Below are 18,007 nucleotides of genomic sequence, written 5' to 3' on the forward strand. Positions count from 1 at the left end.
ACTGGGCTAGAAAGGGACATGGATGGATATTTCATTCATTCATTTTGGACCTGAGTGCGTTAAGTAGTAGGCCGCTACTGGAGGACCGTCTACACTAGCTCCTTGGTTCAAAAGAAGTGGTGTCAAGGTCTAAGACTCTAAGGGTGCAATCCTATGTTGATAGTCGGCAGCCTCCAAAGTCAGAGGATGCTGAGAATCCTATTGCAGGGCTGCCCGAGCACGGCCACCCTGCATTTTTGCTAGATAGGCAATTTTGCCTATCTAGCTGTGGTGCTTTCGAGCAGGAGTGAAGGAGGCCGGGGTGAGCATAGGAAGTTGCATAAGTCAGCTTCCCCATTCTCCCCCCTCCAGGACCACCCCCTTTTCTCTGTCTCCACACTCAGGTTTCCAAGTGTGACGAGGTAACCGGCATGGTTCTCTCTGCGCTGGCTACGAGGGGGAGGGGGTGGAGAACGCGGTTAACTGGCTCCAAGGTTGAAGCCCTGTCTCTGACATCAGAGCCAGTAAACTGAACAATCTTATGCCCCCCAGACACTAGGGGACATAGAACTGCACCCTAAGGAAGGAGTATGCAACTTGGGTGTCCTCCAGATGTTTTGGACTACGACTCTAAGCCCTAGCCAGCACGGCCAGTGGTAAGGGATTATGGGAGCTGTGGCCCAAAATATCTGAACTGCACCAGATTGCCTACCCCTGCTCTAATGGAATGTGGGTAGAGACTAGCTAGGGAGAAACTTTGAAGCCAAAATTAACAAAGATTTAACATTCATTTAGAAGAAGACAACTAGAGAGGGAAGCTTTGTGATAAATGAAAGAGTAATGCCCCTTTAAGTGTGTTTGCATGCATCCAGTTTACACAGTAAAGCAGCCTATGGCTGCAGTCCTATACATCAAGGGGGGAACCTCTTTTGACCCAAGGGGCAAATTCAATTTTGGAGAAGCTCTTGAGGGCTGCATTCCAGTGGTGCATGGAGCCAAAGGCAAATGCAAAAAAGGTGAGGCCAAAAGTATAAAACATACCAGCCTATTGTAGCTTAAAGCTCTTCCTGCCAGGAGCTAAGCCTCAGGAGAGGCATGTCAACCTTTTAGAATGGGGAAAACACTGCACAAAAGCCAGGAAACCACCTAACAACAAGTGGTAGGAGGAAAGGGAGTGGGGCCAGGAGAAAGAGGTGTGGACATCTGAGGAATCCTGGAGGACTGGACAGAAGGGCCAGGTTTGACCCATGGACCAGAGGCCCCCTACCCCCGCTATATATTTCTACCTGGGAGTGAGTTCCATGGAACTCAGTAGAATTTATTTAGGAGCAGACCTGCATAGCAACGTGCTGCAAAATAATATTGCTAACAAGTGAACAACCTGATGACCACCTTATGTGGGTTGTGAACAATTCAGAACAGGTTTCTTTTGGAATTATTGTCAGAGATTGCTAGCCTACCTCACAGGGTTGCTGGGAGGATAAAATGGCGGAGGGAGAACGATGTATGATGCCTTGAACTCCTTGGAGGAAAGACAGGGTATGAGTAAAAATACTAGTAATGGTAGTAGTAGTAGTAATAGTAATGATTATTAATCAAAGTAGATTCCGAATTTAGTGATCAAGAGTGTAATTGCCCTTCCTGCACTTGAGTACCACCCTCCTCTCTCTATTCAGTTTTGGCAAAACTTGCACATGACCAGCCAGCCTCTAGGTATGCTTCTGTAGGCACACACTTCAAGAAACTTGATTCAGATTTGGCTAATTTGCCAAGAGACTGGCCTCACCCAGCACTTAGTACAGGGGTGGGGAACATGAGGCACACGAATGGCCTCTCGCAGTTGTCCACCATATTTGTGGGCAGAGAAATTAGGGATACTATTTCACCAAGTTTCTCCAGGGAAAGGATAATTCTCCAGCAGTTTCTTGGGGCGGGCGTTCACCACTAGCGGTGGCACAAGCACAGCTTCCTTCTTTTTTCTTGAGGTGTTTTACGTGTGTTTGTTGCAATTGTTGCTGGGGGCCGGAACTCTTTCGACAATGTGGCCACCGTTTTGCATCCTCCACAATGCTCTGCACCTAACATCATTCCAGGGCATTGGGGAAGAGGAGGAATGGTGGCCGCCGCCACCACCACCACCACCACCACCACCACCACCCAAAAAAGGAAAAGAATTCACAGAGAAGATTCTGCAAAATGGCAGGATTCTGCCATTTTGCAGATGGTCAAAAATGCAGTAAAGAAGTATAACAGAAACTATCTCAGAGAAATAAATGTCTTGTGAAAAATTCAGCTCTAGCTACAACACAGGATCCTTTCAGACGGAGGGTCAGTGTTCCACCCTGAGATTTTAGCCACTGCAAATCATACAATACTGGGTTATGCTTCCTCCCCTCTAACATTGTGGCAGATAGTTACTTCTAGCTGAAGCCCCTATTTTCCACACCGGGACCCATTTGTGACTACAAAAATCAAAGGAGATAGGGCTGAAGGGTGCACATGCGTGTGTGTGGACACAGTCTCACTGGAAAGCTGTGCCCAAAAGCTCAGGATGCAAATGCCGGTTATTTATACTGGAAGAATCTTTTTTGCCCGTGCAGTTAAAGTGATCTCTTTCAGTCAGCAGGGGGGAAAAAGGGCTTTCTGCGGTAGACCCCTGAGCGTGAAAGAAGCTGAAAGGAAGTTGAAGAGTTCAGGAAGTTACTTGATGTTTGCTCATGAGACACTACCCCATTGTCTCTGCATTCGGCTCAAAACTGATCTAAGTTTGAAAGACTTGAAGGGGAGAATGCTAGCACTCTTTGCTAGGAGTAGCGGGCCTCCTCTTTTGAGGAGGAGTCAACAGACCCATTTATAGTGGCACAAGGAGAGCAGCTTTAGATAGTTACGATACACAGGAGGAAAAAGGAAGCATCTACACCAGCTTGCTCATCCGGCTCCACACCACAGCTAAAACAGAGATTTCACAGCTCCCCCACGATTAAGTGTTGGAGATGACATTTCATCTTTCATTGCACGGAGTGTGTAAAAAGATGTGAACATTTCATTTTGAATGCGATATGGAAGTGTGGAGAACAGGAAGCACAAAACAGTTGTGTTTCCTTCCCACTCCCCCTCAATTTCCATAATGCCCAAAGGTGTCCCTCATAATGAAGGGTCAAACTACACATTACGTTAATTGTATAGTGTGTAGCTGAGTCTATTCTTTTTACTTTAGAGTAAATGTGCATGGCCCCTATTAGGATCAGGACCAGCACCTCCTGGGAATGGAGGCTTAAACCTCCCCCACCATGTTTGCTTCCCGAAATTCCGTGTGTGTGTGTCCGTCCCAGCACGGGAATTTAAAAAGGAAGAAGTCACCGTGGCTTCCAAAGCACTTTTAAAAAAATAATCCCCAAAGGGAGGGGGTAGAGGGGAGGGACCCAATCCAAACAGGGGTCATGCACAGTTACTCTAAAGTAAAACGAATAGGCTCAGCTACAAGTTACACAATTAACAAAAAGAATTACGAGCCTTTAAAAGGAGATTAGACAAATTGGCTGTTGGTCAACGGCTACTGGTCATGATGACTACACACTACCGCCAGGTCCAGAAGCAGCATGCTGGTATTATTTACGAAATTTATATCCTGCCTTGCCACCAAAAATGGTGATCAATGTGGCCAACAATAGCAAAAAAATACAGAGTAAAAGCAAACTCTATTATAACATTAAAACAAATCAATTAAAGACACATCAAACCCTTTAAATAATCAGTTGTTGGAAAACAACAACTGGAGAGAGATATTGTCTTCATGTCCTACTTGTGGCCTTCCCACAGCTGGTTGGCCACTGTGGGAAACAGAATGATAGACTAGAGAGGCCGTTGTTCTGATCCAGCATGGTATGTGGTGTAAATTCTCAGATGCGCTGGCTAAGTTAAGAAAGTAATAATATCAAAGTTAAGAAGCTGCTACAGTGGAGGCTGCCAATGAATTCAGGATGCCCACCATTTTGGAAGCCCTCTCTCACTCATCTGTACCCCATCTATAGCTCTTCTTCCTATATAGCCCTTTGCCCCAAAGGACATATGTGCAACCTATGTACTAAACAGCACTTTATTAGCTTAGAACAGCTTCTGAATTACACAGATGCAGAGGGGAAAGCAAGCACAAGAGATTTTTGCATGACCACTAATTTTTCACCGTGTAATGTCTGAAGTGGGAACTGATGCATCTCCCCCGTGACGATATACATGAGGTGTACCAGCGCCTGGTGCTTACACATCTTCACCAGATGAATAAACTCCTGCTTTGGATGCTAAACATGAAGTGTGAGTTATTTGTGCCTACCCCCATTCTGGCTTTCTGTATAATATCCAGAGCTGCTCTCAGAAGCCTTTAGCAGCAGTGATACCTGACAGAAACTATAAAGAGCATAATACTGGTTGGAGCCAACTGTTTGGTTCCTCTTGTCCCAGAATGGTTTCCACCAGCATCCATTTCTACCTGGTGACATCTGAGAGGAAACAAAGCCCTTTTCCAATGAGTCAGCTGGGAGCAACTGCCATATTTGCTCATCCCCCAGAACTGTCTCCTCAGTGACAGATGGTCACCCTATGGCAGGTTTAGACAGGTTGGTGCCCTTTAGATGTTCTGAACTACAGCTCCCAGAAGCCTCAACCAACATGGCCAATGGTCAGGGATTATGGGCATTATAGTCCAAAACATCTGGAAAGCACCAGATTGTCTACCCCTGTTCTAAGGTGATTCATGCTAGGGATGTGTGTCTAGAGGCCATATGAGCTAGGCCCGCCTAACCTGGAACCAATGTCCGCCTGGCGCCAACATTGTTATCTTTTCGGTGCCAGGTTAAGACCTATCTCTTTTCCCAGGCATTTGGCAGTACATGATGAGTTTAATTGGTCCTGGATGTGTCTTTAGTTACGACTGACTGTTCAAAGTTGTTTTTAGTTATATGTTGTTTGCGTATGTGCTTTTGTGTAAATGGCTTTTAAACTTTTTATATTGTATTTTAATGTTTTAACTTCTATAAACCGCCCACAGAGCTTCAGCTATGGGGCGGTACAGAAATGTAATAAAATAAACCACTCACTGCCTCCCCGCTCCTCCCGAACGCCCAACGGCCATTCATGAAAAAGAGTTCTTCACACATACAGATGTACATGTAGAGAGCTCCTACACTTGAGGCATTCTGATGCAGGGTGGCTCCTTAATTGTAGGAACTCTCCATGTGTACAGATGTACGTGCAGAGAACTCACTCTCATGAATGTCCACTGGATGCTCATGAGTGGAGGTGAAAGATGTCACACAGTTCCAGCAGTGGTGGGGCTTGCTTCCACAGCCCCCTCCATTCAATGTATGGAAGGAGTAGCATGTAGTCCCCTTTTATAACATCACTTAGGTGCCTTCCCATTCCTTTTGTGTTGATTAGACTGTTACCCTGTGGGAATGGACTTATTGTTGTTTATTCGGTCAGTCGCTTCCGACTCTTTGTGACTTCATGGACCAGCCCACGCCAGAGCCTCCTGTCGGCCGTTGCCACCCCCAGCTCCCCCAAGGTCGAGTCCGTCCGTCACCTCCAGAAGGAATGGACTATCTTGTGTTTTAATTTATGTTTTACAGTGCTTAGAAAATGTTAGCTGCTTTATTGTGAATAATAATAATGCCTCCTTGCCAGCTATCCAAATAATTTTCTACTAATCTGTGGTGATCTTAATGCCAGGATGGGTTGGGATTAACCCAGTATGGATAGGGTTCTGGGGTTTGAATTAGAAACTGATCTGAACATTCCTAGAATCTCTCAGGATAATTCTATCAATATGTACAACCATGCACTTTTTTCATACTCTCATATACAAGCTTGTTTGTTTCAGTGGAACATTTATGGACCTTTCTGCCGGGTATTCTACTTAACTAATATGGGGGCCAATGTTGTACATTATATTTTTGGGTCACCCCAAAATATCTGATTCTCCAGCGTTCTGGATCGTGTGGAGAGCCCCTACAAATAGAGGAGGCTCTCCTCTTCACCAAGTCACCCTCTGCATGTTCCGCATGATGAGAGCAACACCTAAGGGGGGTGGGGCTAGCACGCTCCCCCTCCTCCCATGTTTAAACCACACACTTTTGTAGAACACCTGAAAAGAACTCTATCTGGCAGCACAGAGCCCAGCACTAGCTGAGGAAACTGCCCTATAACGCATCAGGCCATTGGTCCACCTAGTTCAGTATTGTCTACAGTATGCCAAAGGCCCCAAAAGGTTGCCTACCATTGGCAGCGCCTCTCCACAAGTTCAGGCAGGAGTCTTTCCTAGCCCTACCCGAAATGCCAGGGACTGTACCCGGGACATTCCTGCATGCAGAGGAAGTGTTCTCACTGAGTTGTTACAAGAAGGCTTGCTTTTCATTTATGCCTATTTTTTGCACAGACATTTAAAAAATAATAAAATAATATTTTTTGCACAGACATTTAAAAAAAATAATAATTTTGATGTTGCCGCAGTGGTGCTGTGCAGAACTTAACAGAAGCCACAACCAGCCATCATCTGGCAAGGTGCCCACCAGATTGTTTCTGTATTAGGTTCCATTATATCGAGAGGAATATCTGTTGTGGGCAGTAAGGCATTTGGGGATGTTCCTTTACTGAACTGTAAAGTTATTTTGACACAACCCTTAGAGGCAAAGCAGTGGCATTAGTTAGCTTCACTTTCCTTACCGGCTGTTAGTTATGCCCAGGCAGGGACCAGGAGAAGGGCTGCCTTGATTCTAATAACACTTAAGAAAAATTATCACTGAGCGTTTGTGGAATTATTACAGCTTCTTCTTTAACAGACCACTAAAATGAATTGCTCTAGATGTGAAGCAGAAGGCTGCGATTTAAGAAAAAAATAGAGAGCAAAAACCTAGCTGCATGCACAAGCATACAGCCATTCCCTCACACTTTTCTGGATTGCCCATGTATTTAGGATCAGGCTGTAGATTTCCTATGAGAAATGTCTCGCTTTCGTTGACACCACAAGTATAGTATGCCTTTTCAAATCTGAACAGGCCATAATTGTCAAGGCTCTGAGTGTAGAGTGGGTGAAGAGGGAAGAGTGGGTGGTTACACTTAGGCAAAAGGAGGAATGACTCAACCACACAGCACTGGACTCTGCCAAGTCCCATCTTGTCCTTATGCTGCCAGCCAGATGATGTTAATTCTGCAGACCCCAGAAGCCGATGACTGTTTTGATTTCAAAAGGCTTATTTGTTCCAACCTAGTGCAATTGTCCAAGCTGTACTAGCAGTTCACACATGAAGCTGCAATCAGACTAAGTACTGACTACTCTAACCAGCGGCACTTCCCCAGGATCTGGACCACAGGCCTTTCTGAAACGTGATACCAGACATCCACTGAATTGGAGATTTGGGGATTGCGCCTGGACCCTTAATACCTGCTAAGCAGGTGTTTTACCAGCCTTCTTCACTGAGCTGTACAGGAACATGTCTGTGTGTTTGAGTTTCCTTAGAGAGCTCACAGTGGCTCATGTGGGTCTGACACCTAGGAGCTAAACTATCATTAATTACATACTTACGTCATATAGCTTTGACACCTTTTTTTATTAAGCTTCTGGTTTAGAGAGGATTTTAAGAGAAAAAGTCTGGGAGTGCTTAAGCCAGTCTTCTCCAACCTGGTACCCTCCAGATGTGCAGGACCGCAACTCCCATCATTCCCAGCCATTGACCCTGTTGGCTGGGGTTGATGGGGATTGCACCCCAACACATCTGGAGGGCACCAGGTTGGAGAAGCCCAACGTTGGCCCAACGCATATAAAAGCCCAACGTTGGCCCAACGCATATAAAAGGACACACGCTTGATCTGGTTTTCTCGACTGGGCAGGAGGATGGTGATCTGAAAGTAGAGGAATTAACATCTGTCCCTTTGTCATGGTCAGATCACTTCCTGCTGAGGTTTAGACTTCTGGCGGCCTTTCCCCTCTGCAAGGGTGGGGGACCTATTAAAATGGTCCGCCCCCGGAGATTAATGGATTCCGTTGGATTCCAGAGGGCTCTGGGGGATTTTCCTGCTGGTATGGCTGGTGCTCCTGTTGAAGCCCAGGTCGCTCTGTGGAATGCAGAGATGACTCGGGCGGTTGACACGATCGCACCCAAGCGCCCTCTCCCTCTGAGCAGAGCCCGGCCAGCTCCTTGGTATACACCTGAGCTGAGGGCAATGAAGCAAGAGGGGAGACGGCTAGAACGCAGGTGGAGGAAAACTTGTGCTGAGTCTGACCGAACACAGGTAAGAGCCCACTATCGAGCCTACTCTGTGGCGGTGAGGGTGGCAAAGAGGCAGTTCTTTTCCACCAGCATTGCATCTTCTCAGTGTCACCCGGCGGAGCTTTTCCGAGTGGTTCGCGGCCTGTTACATTCTGGGCCAGGGAGAGAGACGGTGGAACCCTCGGTAGCACGCTGTGACGGGTTTGCGCGGCACTTTGAGGATAAAGTCGCTCAGATTCGTCATGAATTAGACACCACGATTAATGCAGTTCCATTGGTAGAGGCGTTCAGAGCACCGTCTGGTCCAGTTTTATTGGATGAGTTTCAGTTACTGAGGCCTGAGGATGCGGACAAGGTGCTTGGCCAAGTCCGATCGACCACTTGTGTGCTTGACCCTTGCCCTTCATGGCTTATTAAATCAAACAAGGAGGGGTTGTCCAGCTGGGTCCAGGAGGTTGTAAATTCCTCCTTGAGAGAGGGAGTGGTGCCTGCCGCTTTAAAAGAGGCAGTAATTAGACCACTCCTGAAAAAGCCTAACCTGGACCCAGAGGATGTTAACAATTATAGGCCAGTGGCCAACATCCCCTTCCTGGGCAAGGTGCTTGAGCGGGTGGTTGTAGGACAGCTCCAGGCAATCTTGAATGAAACGGATTATCTAGATCCATTTCAATCGGGCTTCAGGCCTGGTTTTGGAACGGAAACTGCCTTGGTCGCCCTGTGGGATGACCTCTGCCGGGAGAGGGACAGGGGGAGTGCGACCCTGTTGATTCTCCTGGACCTCTCAGCGGCTTTCGATACCATCGACCATGGTATCCTTCTGGATAGGTTGTCTGGGTTGGGAGTTGGAGGCACTGCACTACAGTGGTTCCGCTCCTACTTGGATGGCCGATTCCAGAAGGTGGTGCTGGGGGATTATTGCTCTGTGCCATGGCAATTGTGCCATGGGGTTCCACAGGGCTCTATTCTATCCCCCATGCTGTTTAACATCTACATGAAACCGCTGGGGGAGGTTATCCGGAGGTGTGGGCTGAGGTGCCATCAATATGCGGATGACACCCAGCTCTACCTCTCTTTCTCATCAAAATCAGGTGAGGCAGTGGCTGTTCTGAACCAGTGCCTCGGCACGGTAATGGACTGGATGAGGGCCAATAAACTGAAACTCAATCCAGACAAGACGGAGGTACTGTTAGTGGGTGGTTCGTCTGCCCGGCTAGGTGATAATCAACCTGTTCTGGAGGGGGTTGCACTCCCCCTAAAGGATCAGGTTCGTAGTTTGGGGGTGCTCTTGGATCCAGAACTGTCACTTGAGGCACAGGTGAACTCAGTGGCACGGAGCACTTTTTATCAGCTTAGGCTGGTATACCAACTATGCCCTTATCTGGACAGAGAGAGCCTAGCTACAGTTATCCATGCTCTGATAACTTCTCGTCTGGATTACTGCAATGCGTTATACGTGGGGCTGCCTTTGAAAACGGTCCGGAAACTTCAGCTGGTCCAAAATAGGGCAGCAAGATTGTTAACAGGGACTGGCCTGCGAGCTCATATTACGCCAGTACTTTTCCAGCTGCACTGGCTGCCGGTCCATTTCCGGGCCCGATTCAAAGTGCTGGTGTTAACATTCAAAGCCCTTAACGGCTTGGGGCCAGGTTACCTGAAGGATCGCCTCCTCCCATATGTGCCTGCCCGGACCTTAAGTTCATCAGCAGCAGCCCTTCTCCGTGAGCCCCTGCCAAAGGAAGTGAGGCGGGTGGCTACTAGGAGGAGGGCTTTTTCTGTTGTGGCACCCCGGCTCTGGAATGAGCTCCCTAGTGAGGTTCGCCTGGCGCCTACATTGTACTCCTTTCGGCGCCAGGTGAAGACCTTTTTATTTTCCCAGGCATTTTAGCTTTCTAAATTTTTATCTTTGCTGTTTTAAATCTGTATTTTAAACTCCTGTACTGCTGCTAGGTTTTATTGTGGTTGTATTGTTATATTGTGGTTTTAATGTTCTATATATTTTAAATTGTTTTATTGTGTGTTGTATGGTTTTAGTTTTTGTGAACCGCCCAGAGAGCTTCGGCTATTGGGCGGTATAGAAATAAATAAATAAATAAATAAATAAATAAATGAAGACTGGCTCAGCCATTTCCCTGCCCGTTTTTATGTTGCAATTTGGATTCCCCACATTCCTTTTACATGTTGTAAAGTACCTTGGCACACTGATGGAGCTGAACAAAAATAATAATCCAGAAAAATCATCATCATCATGCAGAAAACTAATAATAATCAGGACTCTGTCACATGCATTTGCACATAATAAATGTATAGTATATATAATTAGCCCCTTGGCGTCAACACATTCCTGGATGCTCCCAGACCATTTTCTCATAAAGGGTTAAAAAAATTAAGGGAAACTGAAATGGTTTACTGCAATGTGTTCTATGTGGGGCTGCCTTTGAAGACAGCTCGGAAGCTGCAGCTTGTGCAAAATGCAGTGGCCAGACTGATAACTGGGACTAGAAGGTCCGCACATATAAGATCAACTCTCACCTGCTTGCACTGGCTGCCTATATGCTTCCGAGCTAAATTCAAGGCGCTGGTTTTAACCTATAAAGCCCTACATGTTTTGGGACTCCAATACCTGACGGTATGCCTCTCCCAAAATGAACCTACCTGTATGCTACATTGTGCATCTAAGGTCCTCCTCTAAGCGCCTCCTCCAAGGGAAGCTCGGAAGGCAGCAACGAGGGAGAGGGCCTTCTAAATACTGTCCCCCCCATCTGTGGAATGAGCTCCCCAGTGAAGTCTGCCTGGCACCAACGTTGTTATCTTTTCAGCACCAGGTTAAGACCTATCTCTTTTCCCAGGCATTTGGCAGTACATGATGAGTTTAATCAGTCCTGGATGTGTCTTTAGTTATGACTGACTGTTCAAAGTTGTTTCTATATGTTGTGTGTGTATACTGTCTGTGTGCTTTTATGTAAATGGCTTTTAAACTTTTTATATTGTATTTTAATGCTTTAACTTTTGTAAACCGCTCAGAGAGTTTCAGCTACAGGACGGTATAAAAATGTAATAAAATAAATAAAAATGGTTAAATAATGTTAGAATACGTGCACGTGTATCTTCTTATTAGAAGCTTATTTTCAGTATCAGGGGAAAAAATCATAAAAATCATAAAGTCGGCAATTAAAGTGTAAGAACCAGAACAATTTGCCAATAATGAGACATTATAGCAATCTACCATGTGCACTGATAAAATTCAACTTTGTAAAAGTTCCTTTCTCTTTAAAATGTATCTCTTCTTATACACAGATATTTCAAAAGATTAATGACAATAACTCATGCAATATTTTGGCCTTTAGAAAAGCACAGTCATCATCATAATAAAAGTAAATTAAATGTTTCTGATCCTAAGGAAAATAAAACTTTTGAGGACATGTATTCCGCAAAGACTTTAAAAATGTTCACGAACACCAGGAAAATCCATAGCAGCGATGACATTTCAAAGGAAGATACTTTTTGAAGTACAACATGATGCGTCATATCACAAAACTTAGGATTTGGTTGCCACTGCCATCCACTATGACCCCTGCTGTTGTTTCGATTTCCTTTTGTTAATTATCAGCACCTTGGGTTGCTGCAAATTAGTGAACAGTAGGTGTTGGTTATGGGGTGTGTGTGTGTATGTGTGTGGGTGAACTAGAGCATGTGAGATATAGGTCAAGTCTCCCGTTGGTACAAGTATTTAATGCATACTTAAAGGAACTGCTTCACAAAGTTTCAAATAAACTTGTGTCACTGGTGACCAGAAAGATTTCACAACGAAAAAGATCTTTCCCTGGCCTCAATCAAAAAGCAGCCATTTTGCCCAAGAACAAGTCATGTAATTCCCTCAGCAATTTTTCCCACTGAGTTTCCATTTGAAGCCCTCAGAATACAGACCAACTTCTGCAGAGGTTGCAAATTTCAATGCAAATTTCACCTCAGGCCCATGCTCCAGCTGGACTGTCCTCTCCACCCTCAGGGCCATTACCACAAACTGCCCTGTGAGCAGAATCCCAGAAGAGAGAAGCAGGCAGGCAGGCAGGCAAAGTTTACCTCAGGTTCCTGCACCAGGTGGACTGTTCCACCCTTCCACCACGGGGCAACTGCTCTGTGGGACGGATCCTTACGAGTTAGTAATAATAAAAACCATTAGAAAGAGCCAGTGTGGCGTAGTGGCAAGAGTGTTGGACTAGGAGCTGGGAGATCCGGGTTCTAGTCCCCACCCGGCCATGGAAGCTCACTGGGTGACTTTGGGCCAGTCACAGATTCTCAGCCCGACCCACCTCACAGGGTTGTTGTTGTGAGGATAAAATGGAGAGGAGGGGGATAATGTAAGCCACCTTGGGTTCCTTGCAAGAGGAAAAAAGGCGGGCTATAAATGCAATAAATAAATAAATTACAGATCAATATTAACTTTATTGTTGTTATTGTTATTTGTTTTACTAGTAAGCCACCTTGGTGGGATTTTATCCTGAAAAACAGGATATATTTATCACAATTATTTATATTTCTGTAATTTCCACTTTAATCCTTTCGCCCTCTTAAAAATGTCCATAATTCACTTGCTGTAGATTGTAGATTATAGACCATTTAAAGATTTATTTATTAAATTTAGGGTGCAATCCTATCCAGATAGTCACCAGCCTCTGAAATCAGAGGTTACAGACTATCCTATGCAGAGTGGGTGAAGCACGGAGGTGATCCTCTCCTCCATGCTGTGGCCACCCGGCATTTTGGCTAGACCGGTGATTTCACCAGTCTAGGTGTGACTTTGGAGAAGGGGAGGGAAGGGGCCTGGAGACCTGATAGGAAACTGCGGAAAGCAGCTTCCACTGCCCCCTCACCTCCCTGCCCCCTTTTCCCCATCTCTGTACTCTGTTTCTGAGTGCGGAGACATAGCCAGCGTGGAGAGAACTGCACCAGCTACGAGGGGGTGGCGGAAGCGGTGGGGAGCCCAGTTTCTGGGCTCTGAGGCTAGACCCCTGATTCTGACCTCAGATCCCAGAAACCAAGCAATCCTACGTCCCCCCAGATGCTGTTAAGGGGCCTAGGATTGCTCTCTTATATCCTGCCTTTTTTCTCTTGCAAGGAACTCAAGGCAGCTTATATGGTCCTCTTCCTCTTCATTTTATCCTCACAACAACTCTGTGAGGTAGGTTAAGCTGAGAGTCAGTGACTGGCCCGAAGTCATTCAGTGAGCTTCATCACCAAGTGGGAACTAGAACCCGGATCTCCTGAGTCCCAGTACAGCACTCTAACCACTACACCACACTGGCTCTATATGTCCATAGAAGTCCCTGGAGGAGTTACACACACAGGTACACCCATTATGGAGCTTTCTAATGCATATCTGTTACAGCTACTCATGATCCATCTAGTATAGCAATACAGAAATTCCTATAGAGGAAACATATTCAGTTTGAAACCAGCAAAACAGGCAAGATCCTGTATCATACCAAAAGGGGAAAGCTAGATATCAGGGGACAAGTGAGAAAGTCAAATTTGCATTCACATCTCAAGAGTTTGAGAGGTTCAAATGATTATTTTGATTAGCCCATCAACAGGCTTTCAAAGTTACAGATCAGCAGCTTAAAAAAAGGTTACATCATGACGTTCCTCAAGGAGCTCAAGGTAGGATATATGGTTCTCCTCTTTCCATTTTACCCTCAGACCCATTTGATGTGAATCATTCCATTATTATTATTATTATTTTAATTGTTACATTTATGTGTTGCTTCCCACCACAAAAAGCCATCTCAAAGTGACTCACACACAAATACGGAAATCCATATTTTATTAATATAACAGAAGAGACCCCCAAATCAATATAAACCATAACCAGCACAATAATATAAATAAAAATAAACCGCATAAAACATAATCTAAAAAAATGCAATACGAAAAGTGTCCATCCACAATACACAAAAACTATCCCACTGGCACCACCACCACCTCACAGCCCCAGCATGAACTCCACAAAAGCGGCCCCCAATAACTGGGACATATAACTAATGTCCAAATGCCCACCGTGGTCCTTTTTACATCCACAGGTGTGAGAACTAATTTAGCACAGGAACTAAAACTAACCCAAGTCAGAAAGTTCCCCAGATCAAATATCACCTCAGCTATGAGCTCACTAGCTGGCGTTAGGCAAGCCACTCATTTTTAGCCTCTCTTCTGCAAAGTGGGATTAATAAAGATGTGAAGCACTTTGAATATTCTTAACCATTCATATCAGCCTTCCCCAACATGGTGCCCTCCAGATGTTTTGGACTACTACTCCCAGCATTCCTGGCCAATGGTCATGCTGGCTGGGGCTGATGGGAGGTGAAGTCCAAAATATCTGGTGGGCAGCAGGTTGGAAAAGGCTGATTTATATAAATGCTAAATATTATCATTAGTTTTCTGGAAGTCCCAGACACATGCGTGATGGCAGGATGGCTGGGATTTCAATCAGCATGCAGGAATGAGTTCCAGGAAAATGGGCCACAATTAAAGAAAAGAATGCCAGATGGTTGCCGCCTATTTTAAATGAATTAGCATTTGGAATCTGCACCAGGACACTGTGTGGAGGCCTGTAACTTTGCTTGCCAGCCAGTCAGTATCCAAGCATTTGGATGTGAAGAAAAGCAAGATGCGCACTGGAGAAGGAAAGAACTTGAGATGAACATAGGACGGAGCCATCTGTTCATATCTGGGCAGTGGAAATATTTGTTTGTGTAGTATTATTTGAAGCTAAGCTGTCTCAAGGCCTCTTTTTAGAAGACTTTAGAATAAGCCGACAGAGCCACCCAGAAACACGACTTTATCAGGTGCAACTCCCTTATTTTTCAGACCAACTCCCCATCCCCACCCAAGAGCTCACCAATTTTTCCTCCTCCCTACAACCGCAAAGATAACTAACAGTGCAATCCTATGCACGTCTACTCAGAAGTATGTTCCATTGCCTCTGGAGGCCAGGCAGGCGCTGGGTTGTTTTCGACACCTCCTGAAAAGTGCTCTTTACCAGGAAGCCTTCCTTGGTTGACCAGCCTCAGTTGTATTGGCACTCTGTTTTTTAAAAAAATAACTTTAATATCATGTTTCATTATTTTTATCTTTTGTTCATTTTATCTCTTGTTGTTCACTGCTCCGGAATTTGTTTAGATGTGGGGCGGTATTCAAATGTTCTAAATAAATAAATCAATTGCGCTCAATGGAACTTACGCCCTAGTAAGCATGTATAGCACGGATAGGGAAATTTGTGGCCCTCCAGATGTTATGACTGCAGCTTCCATCATTCTTACTATTTGCTAGTCTGGCTAGGGCTGATGGGAGTTGCAGTCCAACAACATCTGGAGGGTCACACATCCCCTGGAGGCCATGCATATTGGTTGGTTGTTTTAACTGATTGGGTGTAAGTAGTTAAAATTTTGATTAATAGTGTATTTAATGTGTAATTATTGACGTTGTTTATATTACTGTGTTGTATGTGTTGGGGTTAATTGGAATGCACTCTGATATAGAGCGCAATATAAATTTGTATTATTATTATTATTATTCCCCAGCCCTGGTATATAGGATAGATAGTATGTTCATTGAGAAATCAGTGATCTGTATGCAAAGATGTTTGGTGGTGTTCAATAGCAAAGGAATTAATTATATGTCAGACAAACAAAAATAGGTATTAATTATAAAAGAGGACTGTGTCCCCTTTTAAGAATTTCAAGGCCAGGTCTATTTCTTCGATCTGAGCAACCAAGACCACAATTCTACATGCACTACTTGGGAGTCAGCTAAAAGGCTGCTATTACAACACTGGAAGGATAAACATTTACTTCTTATAATGCAATGGCCTGAGGACCTTACAATGCTTTCAATATTAGATGCCACCTTGAAATGGATACTTATTTGGATCTTTATTTATTATTATATTTATATCCTGCCTTTTTTCTTCTCATAAGGAACCCAAGACGGCTCATGCAGTCCTCCTCCTCTCCATATTATCTTCACAACAACCCTGTGAGGTAGGTGAGGTTGAGTGTCTGTGTCTGGCCCAAAGTCACCCACTGAGCTTCATGGCCGAATAGGGACTAGAGCCCAGATCTCCTGCGTCCCAGTCCAATGCTCTAACTGCTACACCACGCCGAAGTCCATGTATAATTACTAGAAAATTGTATGCATTTCATACAAATCCATGTATATTTTTAAAATGGTGTGTGTGTGTGTGTGTGTGTGTATTTCAGGTGCCTGCAGGCACCATGTTGGGAACCCATCTGTGGGTGCCATTGGAGGTGCCCATGGGTGCCATGACTCCCATGGCCGCTGTGCTGGGGACCCCTGCTATAATGTATTCAATTCTGAAAGATCAGCAACTAGAAACATTTTCAACCATGCATGTTCGCAAGCATTCTTGATAACCACTTTATAGCTCTGGAATTCTATGCCTCTGAAGGACTGCCAAAGCTAGAGGCTGATCCACCTCCCAGAGGAAATGCAAGACCTTTTTAATTAGATAAGCATGAGCTTACTTTAATGACATATGTATGCAAGCCTATTTTAGATTTTTTTAAAATCCCACTGATTCTGTTGAAAAGGTTGCTGTTGACCCTGACCCTCCAAGAGTAGAGAGGACCACAAATCCAAACATTACACTTCTAAGAAAAATAACTCCTCCTATTTGCTTGCTCTCAGGATATACAGATTCTTTTCAAGCTGACACAAAAATTCTGGGAATCTGAAGCGATTCTATTTAAAGGCCTACTGATGCACGAGTGCTCATGTGATATTGCCAAATAAGAAGCTAGGCTCAGTGCTGCTGTCATTAAACACTGGAAAAATCAAATAAACAGCATTTTGTGGGGAATTCTGCTCAGTGAAAAAAACACTAGAGGTTTACAACATTCAAGAGCAGTGCACATGAATGTTTGTCCAAACATAGCCAGCAGAACAGCACAGCCTTTTCAGGCCCATAGTCCAAACTCCTGCCTTTAAATAAATGGCTCATTCCAAAAACACAGGGTTGGATCCAGGATCTCCCTTCCGCAAAAGGAAGGGACCTGCCACAAGAGAAAGGGCTCTATTTGTGGAAGGTCCATCCGACTGATTTTTGGTGACACCCCCCCGCCACATACACACACACAGCTCACCCCATTCAGCAGGATCTCTTGACTCTCTCTGAAGCATTTTCAGGGGGCTGGAGGACGGGCTGGCATGGGAAGGAGACGTGAGGAAGTTCATGTCTGTCAACACAGTTGATCCAGTGCAAATCTGGATCCACACCACAGAACTCTGAAATATTAATGTGGCTCTCACCTTGTGGGATCAGTAAAAGATACTGGGCAGTATCCAGTTCAACACTATCACTAATGAAAATTATGTTGTTAGCAAAAGCGAACTCTAGTGCAATCCCATAGCGTTTGCTGGTGCAACGGATTGAAGGGGCTAAGGTTGCTTACACTGGCGCAATGTAAATTATGTTAGCGAGTGTGCCGAATTCGATAGTGCCCATTAACAGCAACATACCAGATCAGACATTGCCAACGCTGCACATGATATGGAGCAGCAGAGGGCACGACGACAGCTGCAGGAGCCAGGATTGCTGCTTGCTCACTCCACGACTGAGGAAAACCATCCACAGGTAACAACAGACTAAGATCAGTCAATCAAGTCAATCTGGCGAGGGTGTCCCAAGAAAAGCCAAAGCGTGAGACATGGCCATCCAAGTGCACTCCATCCAAGTGCACTCCATAGTACACGTG

The 18,007-nt window shown here is 45.0% G+C and overlaps 1 protein-coding gene across 2 annotated transcripts in view; it reads right to left on the reverse strand.

The window, feature by feature from the left end:
• WIPF1 (WAS/WASL interacting protein family member 1) overlaps positions 1-18,007 on the reverse strand; it is a 92,402-nt gene that overhangs the window by 57,915 nt on the left and 16,480 nt on the right. The window lies entirely within an intron of this gene.

This window comes from Heloderma suspectum, chromosome 1 (assembly GCF_057233095.1).
Source record: "Heloderma suspectum isolate Gila_16-S chromosome 1, 16-S_ref, whole genome shotgun sequence".
Lineage (NCBI taxonomy): Eukaryota > Metazoa > Chordata > Lepidosauria > Squamata > Helodermatidae > Heloderma > Heloderma suspectum.